Consider the following 17,821-nt stretch of genomic DNA (forward strand, 5'->3'; position numbering starts at 1 on the left):
TTCCAGAGGCGGGAGAGTTCACAATATTATCGCGATATCTATAGAAAATTTGAAACAAAAATAATAATGCTATCAGTCAAATTCATCTTTAACTTTGTTTATTTCTTGTTTTGTCTATTTTTTGGCAAATTAATTACACTCAAATATGAAGGAGGTTAGGAGACAGCCTTTAACCATAACTGTACATATAAAATTATTTTACACAATATTTTCATATCTGTATTAGTAACATGATAAATTCACACTATATAAAATGTGCATATGTAACTGGTGCCTATGGTACGTCCACGTAGGCCTGAGATACTGAAATACTGCATTAATATGGTAATAGATGTATGAATAAGTAAAGAGTTATGTGAATATCTGAGGATCCTACAGAACATACGTAAATACAATTTGCACTAATGTTGAAACCAATATTGAATTAGTTGACCGATCATTTTTGTAATCGATTAATTGTTTAAGTAGACTAAACAACACTCTTCTGAAATGTGAGGATTTGTTGCTTCTCTTTCATTGTATATCAGACCTCTTCTTGGGATTTGGGAAACTGTGATGTGATGTATTTTTCACCATCTTGTGACATTTTATAGAATAAACTATTTATTATTTAATCCCAAAAATAATCGACAGATAAATTGACAATGAAAATAATCATTAAATGCAGACCTAAGCGTTAGTATATTGTCTTCCTATCTAACCTTCTTTAAAGTACCAACTTGGCAGCCATTCTCCTTAAATCCAACAGAAGTGGAGTTTACAGGGGGCTCCTGAAGGCACCGTAACACTTGTTACAGTGCTGCCTACCTGACCTTAAAGCAGCCTGCAGGGCGACACAGTCATTTGCATGGAGATATTGATTTAGAATTGTTTGCCACGTTGAATAGGAGGGAAAAAGAAGCGGGAGCCGCTTTACTTGACGTCTCTTTGTTCTGAGCATCCCCACATACAGACGTAGAATCACTGCGACAGGCGGAGAGAGATGTATTCATATCAGCATAATAGCAACTCTGAATACCAGGATTCAAGAGTACAGCTGGCCTACTGATAGCCCGTCATAATTTATGGGAAATATCCCAAAAATGTTGCACCCCGCCAACCCTGCAGATAGACAGTGGTCAAGTTATGAACAAAACACAGTTTAATCTGCTTTTTCAGTCCCAGGAGGGTGTGTGGGAGTCGGGGGAGTCCAGTATGAATATGGGGGAATTAAGAAAATCCTTTTACCTAGCAACTGGTGCAGACTGGAATCCACTGTCGAGCTTTATCTGACTTACTTTCGGTGTTTGTTGCCCGTCGTTACTATAGCAAAATGTTGAGCAACGGCTATGGAAACGATAAGGAGATGCTGTGCTTTGCACCCACCCCATCCTGTATAAACGCAGCGCTCTACAGCCAGAGGGTACCTGCTTTCTAAGAGTTTATTCCCACTGGTGTTTACCTTTGAGCACCAGCCTTGCCTCCCACAATAGATGATTACAATACAGTGTGTCATTGATTAGACGCGGGTCATTGTCGTTCACACACCTGTGACGCTGACACTGCGGGAAAAGAGGTGGGCTGGCCTTGTCCCAGACCCCCGCGACCCTCTCTTCATTTCCCTCCCAACCTCCCCCCCCCAGTGCCTTCTGGGGGCTCCAGTTTCACAAAGGCCCCCTCAAACCGCAGAAGAACGCCACAGCTCTCCGTGAGAGCTTTTGAATCCCTAAAAACCCCAACCGCTCACCCGCCTCCGCAGCCGTCCTCACATTCCCTTCATCCTCTCACTTCTTCACACCTCATCCTCAGTTATGAGTTGAGGTAATGATGGGATGAGAGGGGTTTAGGTGGGGGTGGAGGGGGAGTTGAGCAGGGGACTGAAGAAACCTTTGATATCGTCCCCGTTTTCCCATGTTGATATGAAACCATAAGACGTGCCCGAGGGAGCCACATGTGCGTTATCCGTCCTGGTAAGCCTGTTGAATATGCATTGTTCTTTGTAGTGCAGCACTAAAAGCTAATGCAGGATGTAAACTGAGAACTAAAGTGGATTGGGGTGTGTGGTTGAGGGTTGGGGGGGTGGGGGGGTTATGAGTGGGTTGGGTTGGGGGAGGGCTGCCAAGCACAGGTGTAAGGCAAATACAGCAGCAGTGGCGGATGGGCCAACAGCAGGGCCATTGTTTCCCAAACACATAGTGCAACAAGTGTGGCCCAGCATGTGTGAGGACAGGATATTGGCTCATCTGTTAGTCTGGTGGTGCTTCCATCTTCTGCAAATAACCCCCCCCCCAAAAAAAACAGCACCTGATCCAGTTGATCCAACTATGACCTGCATGAGAAAGTAGTTCCATGTGCCTTGTCAGATTTACTGCTACCTGATAAGGGGGATGGTGATTAAGAGTGCAGGTTCACGGTACATCAGGTTTGCGCGGAGGAATTGCAAATTACCTGCGGAAGCCGCGTTCAGCATGGACAGCTCACAGTTTAAAGAAAGATAGCGATCGCTGTGAATTCTCATTTAAACAACCCCTTATCCCTTAACAGCCTGAAACCACCGCACTGCTAATACTTTACATCAACGTAGACGCCGCACACACACATGGCAGCTGGATTTACGTGAATCAACATACAAGGGTGGACATCTGTAAGTTGTATATATTATGCATACAAATGTGTGTATGTGGTAATGAGCAAATGTTTGGTGGTAACGTGGCCCTGGTGTATGTATTGAGGTGAGAGGGTGGGAAAGCTCCAGGGCATGTGTGACCTACGTGTTGAGTTGTAATGTAAACCAACCGTGTGCGGTGGGCTGCACTGTGGTCATCTGTACTCTAAACAGCTAAAGAGGCTGAAAGGAAACATTCACTGACAGCTGATGCTGAGATTAATCTTCCTGTAATGCCTTTCATGGTTTTCACGTTTTGTTAGTCTTTTCAGCTGTATATGTTTAGTCGATGTAATGCTTAAAACGTTTCCATTCAAAATATTATCGCTGTCAAAGATAACACGATAACTTCATTTTAATGCCACTAAATTCTTTAACGCATTAACCAAACTTGTTTTAAAGCTGGAGTGAAGATACTGGTATCATATGAGACTAGAAAACCTAAGGAATCCATTGGTAGCTTGTCAGGAAGGAGGCTAAACAACGCTCCAAACTTACACTAAATTTTGCCAGAAAACTGTCATGGCCATTCTTAAAGGGGTCCCTTGACCTCTGACCTCAAGACATGTGAATGAAAATGGGTTCTATGGGTACCCACGAGTCTCCCCTTTACAGACATGCCCACTTTATGATAATCACATGCAGTTTGGGGCAAGTCGTAGTCAAGTCAGCACACTGACTCATTGACAGCTGTTGTTGCCTGTTAGGCTTGAGTTGTTCAATCATGTTATGATTTGAGCATATTTTTTTATGCTAAATGCAGTACCTGTGAGGGTTTCTGGACAATATGTGTCATTGTTTTATGTTGTTAATTGATTTCCAATAATAAATATACACATACATTTGCATAAAGCAGCATATTTGCCCACTCCCATGTTGATAAGAGTATTAAATACTTGACAAATCTCCCTTTAATTGTACATTTTAAACAGATAAAAAAGTCTGTGATTAATTTGTGATTCATCATTCATCATGCAATTAATTGCGATTAAATATTTTAACGATTGACAGACCTGGTTAGCATTCTTTTCTTTTTTTTAAACCCACTGTAGTTGAGCTTCAGTAGGACACTTGATAGCAAGTTACTTATTGAATGTAATGATTGATGGTTTATCTGACGGAAGGAAACATAAAACTGTCTGGAGCATATCTTAACCAGAGACATTATTTCAGACATGTTGCACCACATCCTCATGCAATTAACTTTGGCTCTAAAAGTTAACTTAATTGTGTTCTTTTCTGGGTTTTAGGACTTGACGCTGGACTTGTTGGCCCTGAAAGCTACACTGTTGTATTTAAGAGTTAAGAGACTTTGACCAACCAAATGTTTCCACACTTAAAAAAAACCCTGAAGAGATACAACTATTTGTTCTTGGTTACCCACAGATGTTTCCATTATCTCTGAAGGAAATAGTCAGACTGAGCTCTCTAAGTAATGGCTTTATCAGTGTATCTATATATAGTTATAATTCACATGTGCCATCCCTGTGTCCATATTTATTAAAAAATTAAACCTCCTCTTCCTCTCTCCTCCCTCTCTGTCCTTGGAAAGTACTGATCAACCTTGCAGGGGAGAAGGCCGGATAGATGCACCGCTCCATTCATTCAACTCCTTATCACAACATTATCTCAGCATTCCTATGCCCTGAGCTGGAACATGCTCATATTCTCAGACGACGCCTCCAGTGTTTTTTTATTGGAGACGCGGGTCACACTGGAGTGGCAGATGTTCCCATTTGCTCACCCAAGTAGAATGACCTGCTCCTTCAGGCGCCTCCTTCCTCTCTTCCTTCCATATCGAGTGACCGGCGGCCTGAAGGCCATTGTGGACGTTTAAGGAAGCGCAGAGGAAAAGAGCAAAAGGAGACAGGGCTCAGAATAAAGTCGAGGTGGATTCCTGGAGGGGCCGAGGAGGAGGAGGAGGAGGAGGAGGACCCTGGGCTGCTGAGAGCCTCCATTGAAAGCCACCTGTTGATTCAGTTCCAGATGACCCTACTGGGCTCACTGGTATCAGATGGGATGGAGAGTGGGAGGTAATGGAGAGTTGTGTTTGGTTTGGACGGGGAGCGTGTGAAAATGAGCTTTTACGTTCAAGTGTTTATCCGTGCCATCTTAATGTTTTTGAGTCTGGCGGCCTCTATTCTATTCTGTTAGTCAAACACAAAATCACAAATGAAAGAATTAACTGTAATATTAAACAAAACCAACACGTTCTCACTCCCAACTCATCAAATATCGCCACTCGGTAAATGCCCCTCAGCATCGGATACCAACACACTAGGTACCCCTCTAGTGTTGGACGTGTCAGGGACGGCGTATCAGTATACGCTCGTTAAAATGCATTGTATCCTTTCAAAATAAACTTACGTTTTCACAGGAACTTAGGTTTAGGCAACAAAACCGCTTAGCACCTGTTTACAGCTGGCATTAACATGATGTAACCTGAGTGATCCGATCACAAGTGGACAGCTCCAAGTACGTCTGTTCACACCTGGCATTAGAATGCGTCTCCACATGCGTCTCCAGTGACCACTTGTGATCCGATCTCACTTCCCCGCTCTATATGCAAATAAACACGTAGTAAACACACGGCTAATACAGCAGACGTTGCACCGTAATATTACATGAATGTCAGTAGTAATATCCTACATATTCGTGAATTTGGGTACATTTTTATTAACATCAAAATAAAAGGTTATTGTACCGGCGGTCCCCGCAGCGACAGTATGATGATGAGGTACGTCCCGTGCCTAGTGTGATAGCCTGTAGATATGTAGCCTATAGATAAGATAACATTTATATTACAGTTGTACCGACAGGATACAGTAGAGCACAGAGTCCATTTCCATGCTGCGTCTGCCTGTTTATTGACATGAGGAACGCAGTGAGACCTTGCAGATCCAAGCAGGACGTCAGCTGAGTAGGCGGTCCTTATTGTGGCCCAGGACACATTTGTGTACTCCCTGTTAAAAGAATGTGGCCATATGTGGCCCAGACCACCTCTGAATGTGGTCTGAGTGACCGGTTCTCAGTGCGTGCTCAATGTGTCTTGAGTGCATTCACACTTGTACTTAGAGCTGTCCACCTGTGATCGGATCACCCAGGACGCATGACAATGCCAGGTGTGAACAGGGCCTTAGTTATGAAACAATCATGGTTTACGTTAACTTCACTGACTTCAACAACTCACGTGTCAAGCTATTTACATCTCTCACCTGTTCCCACTTTCAGATGGGACATCCCTGCAGCACGTTCTGATTCTGGTCTCCTCCCAGTTTGATTAGTCTCGATGAGTAACCAGCCAGAGGCGTCCAGGAGGCCCGCTGATCACATACCTAAACCACCACAAATATTTTTTTATAGGCCCTTTTCACAAGGAGTCGGTTTGACATGTCAATGCAGGGTAACCACATGGTGTAACTGATGAAATTAATCATGGTCTCGTTCTATTTAGTGTCACAGCCGTTCCAGTGAGCCAGCATGCCCAACACCAGGGCCATGGTCCACCTAAATGAAACAGGACCATGATTAATGTTTAATTAATTACACCCGTGTGTTTACCCTGCAATGGCTGCTGTGAAAAAAGAGGCTTATAAACAGGAATGAGTTCGACTCCAAAGCTCCCTTCGGATCTCTGAGGCCCTGATCCTGCAAAGGGAACTAATTTTGGCCGCTTGTAACCACGATACCATTCTTTCGGTCATTACCCCAAAGCTCATGACCATGAGTGAGGGCTGGATTGTAAATCAACTGGTAACTTGAGACCCTCCCCTGGTCACATCATCTGCAAAATAGCACAACTCCACAGTTAAGCTAAGTCCTTATTGATCCCCAGAGGGAAATCCAGGTGTTTGCTGCACAGAAATAAGTACGGATAAATAGAGAAAATAAATACAAGTATATACAATAAAAATAGAGAATAGAATTAGCTGCATGGAGCAAATCAGACCTTCCAACAGCTCAATGACAGAATCTAAAATTGCTGCTGTCCGTCCAGCTGACTAATCTGCAGCCGCCTCAGATGTTGAAGCTGTGGTAGGTAAGTTTAAAGATCAACAGTAAGATAAATACTGGTAGTTTCCGTTCCCCTCCTCCCTCCTCCCTCCCTGCCTGTAGCAATCAGCAACAGGTGATTGACAACACAGAACAGCTTTCATGCTTCACTGTTGCTCCTACTCAGTCAGATTCCCAAGCTGCACGACTTACTCTGAAAAGCAAACAGAGGGCTGTCGACTCTGCCAAGACTCTGACATATTAAACTACTTATTTATGTTCACGCAACATGGGAATTATGTTTGCTGAGCTCACACAAAACATTTGTGAAAACCTGCCTGCAAGAACTCTTTAGCTACTTTGGTCAATTTAAACAAGATTGGCAGCCAGTAATAACATTAAAAAATGAACACCTTGTTCAGTTGACGTGTCGAGGGATGATTCATGCCTTTTCATGCATCGCTTCCTTTCTTTGTGATCCCGTGAAGTCGTGCGTGTCTCACTCACAAATCTCTGTCATGGCTGCAGTTAATCTCTGCTGCTGCTAAGAGACTACAGCGGTGCTAATAGCACTTATGTTGTTGGTCACACTGTCTTTATTATTATATCCCCATTATCTCACGGTTGTAGCTGTCAGCGCTGCTCGGTTGTGGACATGTGAGAGCTTTTTCAGCAGCACCCACCCACAGTGATGTCACATCAGCAGCACCTGTCCTGGTGGTATAGGAGCCCACCTCCCCACAGTGGTCTGTGGTTCGCTGAGGTAGGCATGTGAGGCATGTCTGACTCTGACTCCAAGTAACGAAGGGCTGTTATGCCAATGAAAGTGTTGGGACAGCTGTGTGTGTGTGTGTGTGTGTGTGCGTGTATTCACATGCTGATCTTGAAGTAGGCTCGATGTGTATTTAAGGAGGCTTAATCTCCTTCATGTCTACGGGATTATTTAAAGATTATCGTCAATACGTAATTGTTAATGGAACCGCGGGAGGTGATGATGAACTTGTGATGAAAATGTAATGCATTATTATAGATTTAAAGCCTCAACAGCAGTTAATTTTTATGGATCAAATGTCTATGTTTAATGTGGGAAAGAGAATAATCACACAACTCTGCAGTTCTCCTGCAACTCTCAATGGAGCGTGTTATTTTGCTTTTTAGGCCCTTAACTTTATTGTTTTGGTTTCACCACTCTAACAACTGCCTGCCGCAGCTATTTTCAGCAAAAATGATCTGATAAACACAGCTCCGTAGCCAAAAGGACACGTTGAACGTGTCTTGGAGACATATATCTAATTTCTCCAAGCCTTTTTAATCATTTCATTATTTGTTTTTAAGTGTTCATTAATCATTAAAAACAATAATGGGAAGTAATTCCATTTTATTTGTACTTATACCTAAGAGAAGAGCAAAAATAAGAAAACTTTGGTGAATCCCAGAAATCAATGGGTAGTAACAAAATAAGAACAAATTGTATTATTTGTAGTATTTATATTGCTTCCTGCATGAGGCCCAATATGTCAGTGTTGCGTTTACATCTTGTTGCAGCGCTTCCAATGCTAAGTAAATACTTCTAAAGGCACTAAATACTTTATTCCACCATTGATAATTGGTATAAATACATTTTCCAGATTACATAATTATTGGGGAATTGGTCAGTTCTTCAGTAACTGTCTATGGGAAGCGCTGGACCTGAAGTGCTGATCATATTTCACAAGTTTTGATAGCAGCAGCGAAGGCAGCCGCTGCAGTTGTAGAGTTGCAGAACTAGTAGCAGTAGTAGTAGTAGTAGTAGTAGTAGGCCTAATTATAATAGTGGCCTATCCTTGTTTCCAGTGAAGAGTCATTTGTCCTATTGTGTACAGTAAATAGGCTACTATTTCAGTTTCCAGTACAAAATTCTTGTGGTAAACCGTAAATACTTGAGATGTTTTTCAGATTAAATGTTTAAAAAAATATTGAAGAATACTGGCAAGTAATATTCAAAAGTACCCACACCTGGGTGTGCCACTGAGAATGACGAGATGAAAAGTTTGGGTTGCAAATCAGGTGATATTGCAAGGCGAGGCATGTTTGTGTGGGCAGATCTAAAAAAACGCCAGCATAAGAGGAAGTTGGGTGGTGCCGTTCAACTGCTGCCTTTGCCAGAAACGCATAACACTTCCAGAGTCTTTTAACCTTTTTGCCACCATAAACACACCTAAAATGACCGTCCAGATGGCAAATTGCTAAGAACACACATGTTCACTTTCACTTGCAGCGCTGTCAGACAAAGTTGTCGCATTGCGGCGGTGTTTAGACAGCCCTCGCTGCAGCTGTTACATCCATAGATTCAAGTGTGGGAATGCAGGGTGTGTGTGCATGCTTGCATGTGTGTGTACATGTGTGAGCACGTACAGGACAGGCGGCTGCATTCATGTACCTGCTCTTTGCCGTATTGGAGAGTCACTGGACACTGGATGCCCAGGGAGCTGCTGGTGATTGTGGTGAAGTTGGTTCAGCAGAGTGATGAATCACAGCTGTTTGTAATGCTCATTTCAATGCCTGTCTGTCAGGACCACGTCGCCGAGAGCCTGTTCTTGCTTGTTGGTGTCTTTCAACAAACAGCAAATACCGAAGCAAGTCTTTCTCTGCATCTGTGAGGCTGATGAGGTCTGCCTGCGAGCACGTGGGCATGAGACAGGAATGAAAGAGAAAATAAATTTCGCAATGACTGTGAATTTTTTAGGTGCATATTTTTGTTCTCTGTAACTCCCGCCCACACATGTTCCTGAGGGGAATTGTCAAGTCTTACCAACTGTTTTATTGGGCCTGCAACAGAGTTTAGAGACCTGATTTCTCTGAGTAACCTGCTTTTGGAGCTACAGTAAAAATCAGGGGATCACCAAAATCTGTATCATCTGTGAACAAGGACTATCTGTACTAAATGACATGGCAGTCCAGCCAATAGCTGTCAAGAGATTTCAATCAAAACCCCCCAAAAATGAGCCTTGTGATGACTATGGAGGAAATGTCAGGAGATCAGCCCCTCTTAGTCCAGCCCGTTCTCATTCCCAGAGCACAAATTCCGACGCTTTGTCACAGCCGTCGGCGTTCAATACCAACGCACATGGCACCCTTTAGCATTGGTTTGACGCACCGGCCTTTCAAGTAAATGGAAACCCACGTCAATATTAACGCTCAGGGAAAGTCATTTAATGAGCGAAAGAGATATGGTGGGAGGGGAGGTGGATCGGTTCAACAAACACAAGGCTTTCATCCAGGAGACCGCTGTTCATGTCCCATGCGTGAAGTTTCACTTTCACGTTACGATCATCTATTTGTTCGTGTCCCGTGTTCATAACGTTGTCATTTTGGCTGTACAAGAAACAACAAGCCTGTCTTTTATTATCCTGTACAGGAAACGCACGAAAAATACGTTGTTGAAAGTCGTGCTGGGTGTCACGAAAAAAAAGGGAAATTCATGTCTATGTACATGAAACTGCCGTGAGACTGTTGCCTCTATAGGTTCTTCAGGGACTTTTTAATGGTTTAGGTTCACTCATATCATAAAAATCACATTTCCTCACATACCCTTATAGGGTGTAGCCATGCAGATAGTTTCAGTTTTATCTGCTGAGGTTTTGAGATATCATCTCTGAGATTTCTGCCATCATCAAAACACAATGGAGCTAAATGGAAATGCTTTTGCAGTGATGAAAGCATTGAAGGGGACATATCATAACATCAGCAGCAACATGTCTTTCCCAAAACAGTGTCCTGCAGGATAATTCACAGCTCCTGATCCGAGAGTTTTCCTTGGAACTACTTTGTAGTGAATAAATCATCTGAACAAAAGCAAGTAAGAAATCAGCAACTGTGATGGCTGACGACTGAGACCTGAAGCAGTAAAGCAAAAAAACTATTTAAGTCTAACTTCACGTGAACATTTTTTTGTATGTTTGTAGAACACATCAGAGAGTGGCTCGTTATTGACGTTCTGACTTTTCAAAGTTACCTCGCGGTGCCAGCTTTTGTGGCGCCAAAAGATTCCTAACGACTGACGAAATGGTCTGCTTTTTAAAATCAATGCACACTGTAGTTTCTTTGTTTATACAAATTTTTTTTCAGGTCACTTTAAGCCACAAAAGAGTGCTTAAAATTAAACATTGGTGGTTGGCCGCTGCTGAGAAATACATATTCTTAAGGTAGAAATATTAAAGCGATTTCATAAGAGGGAGATAAATTAAATCTGGAAAATAAGAATAACCTTAAGCAACCTTCCTGAGAAGGAAAAACGGCCAACTATTACTATTGTCGGTGTCACAGTGTTCCAGTTCAAACAACTTAAAAGGCCCCAGAGTCTCTCACTAACACATAAATCTATGTGAAACTAGACTTCGGTAACGGCCTAAATCTCTGGTGAGACCACAGATTTCCATAAATCATAACATGGTTGAGGTTTGAGGGCAACAGTAAACAGCTTATAGTTTGTTAGAGCTCTGGATGCTTAGCAGAGGAGATTCAAAAACCAGCAATGCGGAGACTGAACAATTAGCTGTCCAACAAACACAAACAGACGCACGATGGAAAAGTACACTGCTGGGGAATCCAGATTGTCCTCGTTAAATGCCTTCCTTTGTGTTTTATCTCTTCCTTAATTCCACTTTCGCATTTTCCAGTCTTAAAAAATTCCAACCGCATCATTTTCTCTGAGCTCTGTGCAGGCAGAGCACGCCGAACAATCAACACATCCTGACTGGCACAATGGCTCTTTGTACTCCCCCCCACCACCCCCACCTCACCTCTGGAAACCTATTTCAGAATGAGTCAGGCACATGCACACTGTTGTCAAACCTACACCCACCTCAAGTGACCTGCGTCCAGTTTTTGCCACCCGAGGCACAATCTCAAGTCTCTCACACTTATTCACGCTGGCTGACAGATTGGGTTCTGGAGGCGGAGAGGAGAGTGGTTAAATCCAGAATAGATGGAGGGTGAAAAAAAAGAGGACAACACACAAGCCTGTCTTTTATTATCCCTGAAAAATGAAAGAACCACAAATCAACTTCACATCTCCCCGGAGCCAGATCACGACCCAAACCCCGCCACTACGGGAAAGAAGGAATGGAACAAGAATCGCACACAGCTCACACTGTAATATATGGACCATAGAGCTATATTTAACTAGTCCTCGTAGCTACTAAAAGTGCTGATTTAACATATTTCAGGCTTAGCGTACATGTGCGATTTATTGTTTTATTCTAAAATACATTTGTGTATCATTGTGTGAACATAATAACAGTCTGCGCTGATGCATTTGGGTCCTGTTAAGGCAAATTCACACGATATGACTTTCAGGACATATGTTTCAAAAAGGCTGAAAAGCAGGTGGTCATACACAGGTAATCAATTCAAGAAGAACAAACAAATCCAGACAGAGTGTAGGCAAAATCTCAAAACCACAGAAAACTTACTAAAAACTGGAGAATTGCTGGAAAGCGATGAGCACACGGGATAGAACAAAGACAATCTGGCAGGGTAACAGGGAAAACAAGGGATTATATGAACAGGGTATGACTAATGGCAAAAACCAAGGGCAGGTGAGGATAATCAACACACAAAGACCGGAAGGAAAACCAAACATGACACATGAGTGAACTTATCAAAATAAAGCAGGATACACAACCAAATAGGCCTACCAGGACCATGACAAACCCCAATGAAATGTCCATTCTTTTAAACATCCATCACTGTTTAAGACCAACTTTTGATCTAGCATGGTTCTCGTAATGCTGTATTAAAGAAGACTTGAAACTAGCGATTGAGACCATAAACTCATATTTACAATGTTTACTGAGGTAATAAATCAAGTGAGAAGTAAGGTAATTTTCTCATAGACTTCTATACAATCAGACTTCTTTTTGCAACCAGAGGAGTCGCCCCCTGCTGGCTGTTAGAAAGAATGCAAGTTTAAGGCACTTCTGCATTGGCTTCACTTTACAAACCTCGGAGGTAGCCCACTGGGCTAAACTGCATTAATGCATCCTAAAATATAAGATATTTCCAGGTGCTTCAGCATTTAAATTAGGATCTATTTACATGCATATAAATGCAGAACAGATACAAAAAACATTTATAAGTCACATTTACATATTATTTTAGTTCTGTCTAACAGCAATAAAGAGCTTTTAGAAAACCAAATGAGGCAAGTGAGAAATATAAAACGCTCACGCATTATATTGCAGATATCAGATTGCAACCAGGACAACAAGCTGTGTATGTTTTGTTTATGAGCCTCGAGTCACCAGGGTGAGGCTATATAGCTCCGGCATTGCCTGTCCACACCTAATGTGTACTGTGACCCCATCAGTCACTTGATCTATTTCTAACAGTTGTCCATTGTAAATTGTGTTTGCCTGACGCTGACCTTTCATATTCAGCCTGGAGAAGCATTCTCAGTTTACGTGGACAGGTTTTATAAGTCATCTATGTGTCGTATTGTTTGCATGACAGCTTATTTACAGGGTCACAAGACGGATGGAAAGTTAAAGTGCATTAAGGAGTGTTTAAAAATTCATAAATCGATGGGAATTTTACTGAGAGAGCCCTGTAAAAATTTCCTAAATAGCTTGATAGAGCCTGTGTGTATTTATCTATGTGAACTTTGGCCCTGGTTGTAATGCTCTGGTCTAACACTAAAACAGCATCTTATCTAACTCAGTCCATTCTTTCTCTACAGTTTATGTTCACAGTAAAGCTCTCGCATCAAAGCATTTACACTCAGGCTCCAGCCAATGTTTATCTCTCAAACATGCTCTGATAATTCTTTTACCATTAGCAAACGTTCATGTTAGCACAATAAACAAATCTCACATTCTGTATTACAGTGCCTTATCGCACTGACATGGAAATCAGCCACGTCTGCTTTATGTAAGTGGTTGTTTCATTTGAAAATGTTTCCTGTTCCAACATTAGTGCTCATGCTGTCTTTGGGACCGATGAGGCCAGTGGACACAACCCTAGATATATATACATAGATGCCGCATTGGCCTTTGGATCGTACGTCAACATCGCCGCCATATTGGGGAGGTCAGGACTGGCCTGTAAACACATTCAAGTGAACGGGGGAGCTGCCATTTTTGGGATAAAAAGCACTATAACGTTTACATTTCTCAACCGATTTCAATGAGTTGTTATATTCAAGCATTTATAATCTTAGTGGAGTACTGTAGCTTTGATTTCCCCCACAAAAAGAAACATGTAGTGAAAAACGGTTCAGTAACGTTACGCTACGTTAGCAGCGATTATAGCCTAGCATGGAGATTTTAAGTAATTGAAGACAGAACTTTCTTTTTCTACTCCTCATCGATCATAAATCCTTGAATATGGTAAATGGACTTGCATTTATATAACGCTTTTCTAGTCTTTCGACCACTCACTTTACATGTCAGCATTCACACACACATTCATACACTGATGACAGAGGTGCCAACTTTACCCATCAGGATTTAATGTAACTACTCATTCACACACTGATGGCTATGCCTTCGGGAGCAAGTTGGGGTTAAGTGTCTTGCTCAAGGACACATCGGCATGTGACCCTGAGCAGCCGGGGATCGAACCACCAACCTTCCGATTGGTGGACTACCTGCTCTACCCTCTGAGCCACAGCCACCCTAAAAACGACTCATTGAAATTGGTTGAGAAATGTTAACATCAGTGCTTTTATCCAGAAAAACGGCAGCGCCCCCGTTCACTTGTATGTGTTTACAGGCCAGTCCTGACCTCCCCAATATGGCGGCTACACCGACGTACCGTAGCAACGGGCTGAAGCGGCCAATGCGGTATGGACACAAAGTCTCACTTGAGGACATTTTGGGAGTTTGGTATGTTGATATCTTTGCCCAATATGTGACAAGGTTTTTTCATGGAGAAAAGCTGATAGAGAGCTGTAAGGAAACCAGAACTTGTGGGTGCTGATCCAGAATATTCAAAATCACAATAACACATTTGTAATGACAAAAATATTTTTTTTACCACAAGCCCATGATGGTTGTGGGTTGAATGCCACCAGTTTTACTGAGGCGAGTCCAGTGGTAAGCTATAGAAGGCCGCTAAAAAGTTAGAAAGATGACAATTAATAACAATAATTACGGCACTGTTCAAGTGTTGTAGAACTCGAGACTGGTCTCAAGACCACATTTTCTCGTCTCTTTATAGACCACATTTTTACTCGGTCCGATCTCGGTCTCAGGATTTTATTTCAAGACTGGTCGTGTTATTTGTTAACATGATCACTGTGATTTGATGTAAAACGTTCTGCTTCAGACATGAGAAGAAGCTGTGGTTGTCTGGGAGGAGATGTCAACCAAATCTTCGGTAATAAAATGTGGCTAAAAACACACAGCAGTACTGGGACTTGCACTGGTCTGGTCTCGGTCTTGACTTGGTCTCAACCCCTCAAAGTTTTGGTCTTGTCTCGGTCTCGATACACTCTGGTCTTGGTTTAGGTGGTCTTGACTACAACACTGCCCAGTTCTATTTAGCCAGCTGGCTCACTGGGTCGTGTCTAGATGGTAACCCACAATTTGGGAAAACTTGCAAAAACTCTCGCGAGACTACTAACCTTAAGGTCAATGCCGAACCTTATGATTGGCCAACCTGAGAGTAGACTGACTCTCAATCATGCAGATCACAATCACCTGAGTGATGCATGTGTTTGTGTCTCTATATATGTAGCTTCTTCTGCTTTGGGATGGGGATTTGATAATGCCTGACAGAGATCTTTGTTAGAGCGAAACGTTGCACAGTTAAACTTGCTGGGAGCCTTTAATACAGCGTGTGGATCTTTTGTTTTATTCATGCCTAACCGTAACCATCTCGCAAGAGTTTAGCAAATTAAGGGGTACCATGTAGACACACCCGGCTCGCTGGAATGGCTGTGACGGGACCCTGATTATTTTAATCAATCCCACCTGAGTTTACCCTGCAATGAAATGTCAAAATGAGGGCCTATTGCAGTTTATACTGTATATATAGTGTGAAACAAAAATTCAAGAAAAACACTGCAGAAACCACCAACTATGTAGAAAGCCTGATTTATATTCCCACCAGCTAACAACTGCAATTAAATCCCAGCTTCACATGAGGGAGTCATTGTCCACAAACACAAAAGCTTCCAAATGTCTATGACCTGGAACAAATCACAACGCTGCTGTATCACAGTTCTCCCACGCAGCTGCAGGCAGAGGTGAGCCAAATCATTTGAAGTCTGCAGCTACAACCACGCACGTGTCAGGCTTCAGGCTCACAACTCTGGCTGGTGAAGCACCTCATGACTTTTTAAAAAGGTGACATTACTGGTGCCTCTGGTTATGAATGTTAAGGCCTTCGTAGAGTTCCTGGCAAGAAAAGCAGCCTGGCAACCATCTGTTAAGAAGTTCAGGTTTTAAATTTTCCTTTGTGTTACTCTCAACAGCTCTTTCTGTAAGTTCCCTTATTGACGGCAAGGAGGGTGAAAAGAGGAGATGTCACGCGTCATCAATGGGTCATATCTTTAGGGTACAACACATGGTACAACACAAAATCTGATCTGCACTCACCGAAACTGAGCCTATAGCAAGGCACTGCCGAAGCTCCAGTTACACTGCGCATGTGTCATACCCCACACCTCAAGACCTGTGTCCCAGCCTCTTTCAATAGGCCTTGATTGAGGGTTTCAGGGCCATCTTAAGGCATAGGCCATATAGGCAGTCCCCGAGGGCGCCACCTTCTGGGGGGCGCTGGTAGCCCTCTAAAAAAAACAAAAAAACTATTTAAATTAAAATTATCTGACTGTATCTAATAACTGTTCAACATTTTATGACTGTGAGCTTTCAGTTCTGAAAATAATAAAAAATAAAATAAAAATAAAATAAAAAAATGCCAGTGGGCGCCCTTCCTCATTTTCTGTATTGAGGTAACAAATGAACAAATAAATAAAATAAACTTCTCACCCCTATAACTCTCGTTGTAGTAAAACTGACTAAACACTTTTAAGCCAACAATATCAGGGACCAATTGTTTATTTATATTATAATAAATACAATTATTTTGTGAGTTGCGGTTCACGGGGCTAGGGTTAGGGTTCGGGAGGGTTGGACACTAACCGCAATGGTACTTATCCAAAGTTGCGTTTTTTATCTCGAGGGATCAGCTCGCTTCCCAGCATTGGACGCTTGAAGGGCTGCCACAAGATACCCTAGACACCTGATTGGATGAACGCTTTCCATCGTGGGCTGCTGCTTCGAGCTTTCAAACCGGAAACCAACATGGTGGCTCGTTTGGAAACTTTCTTCTCTTATATCATGAAAATAGTTCACTGAAATGTGTTTCTGAAAACATTTTATGTGATAAAGAAGCCATAAAGCTGCTGATTCTGTCTTTATTTTAGATTGACAACGTTTTGTTTAAAAGTTTCTCGGGAGTTTCCGGAGACGAAGAGTCACGCCAGACGCACGTGATTTGCATGAAGTAGCCTAAACCTCAACTTTATGCAAATAAGGAGCGGGCAACATGAGCTACCAGGATGCATTGCAGGGGGCTCCAAATCCGAATTTTGCCTAGGGCACAAAAAGAGCTCTAGCTGACCCTGGACAGTTTGATTATGTCTGCAAGGATTGTTCCAGAGCTCTTGTCATGTCTATGTGGATGCATCATGGACAACTTCACTCAAACACTTTGACATATGCAGCAAAGTTATCAAAGTAAGTATTGTTGTTTTTAAATCACAATATCCTTTTGTTTATTCTGTGCACGCATGTAAGGACAAATCGTCCAAACACCAGCATGGAAGAATGCAGCGAGCTCAATGCCAGAAGGGCACAAACAAGAAAACAAGCACTTATCAGCGTCTGAAAAACCAACCTCTGAATTGTCAACATTCTTTACATTTTCTAGCTAAAATTGGGCTTTCGAAATGTCGTCTTGCGGCGAAGAATTCAAGAGGAGAACAGCTCAGAAATATGAATGAGGTCTACTTTAAGGACTCACTCGACTTCGCTTCATCGCTCAGAGCCTGTAATCTTAGAAGAACTATGAATCTGGAGAAGGAGGGGGGGGGGGGGGGGGGGGAGACAACGGGCAGGGAAGCATCTTGAATTTCTCCTTGTCTCTTTTTCACCATCCCAATCTGATCTGCTTCTTCTCACGCTGCGAAACAGGGCG

Source organism: Sebastes umbrosus, chromosome 6 (genome assembly GCF_015220745.1).
Source record: "Sebastes umbrosus isolate fSebUmb1 chromosome 6, fSebUmb1.pri, whole genome shotgun sequence".
In the NCBI taxonomy this organism is placed as follows: Eukaryota; Metazoa; Chordata; class Actinopteri; order Perciformes; family Sebastidae; genus Sebastes; species Sebastes umbrosus.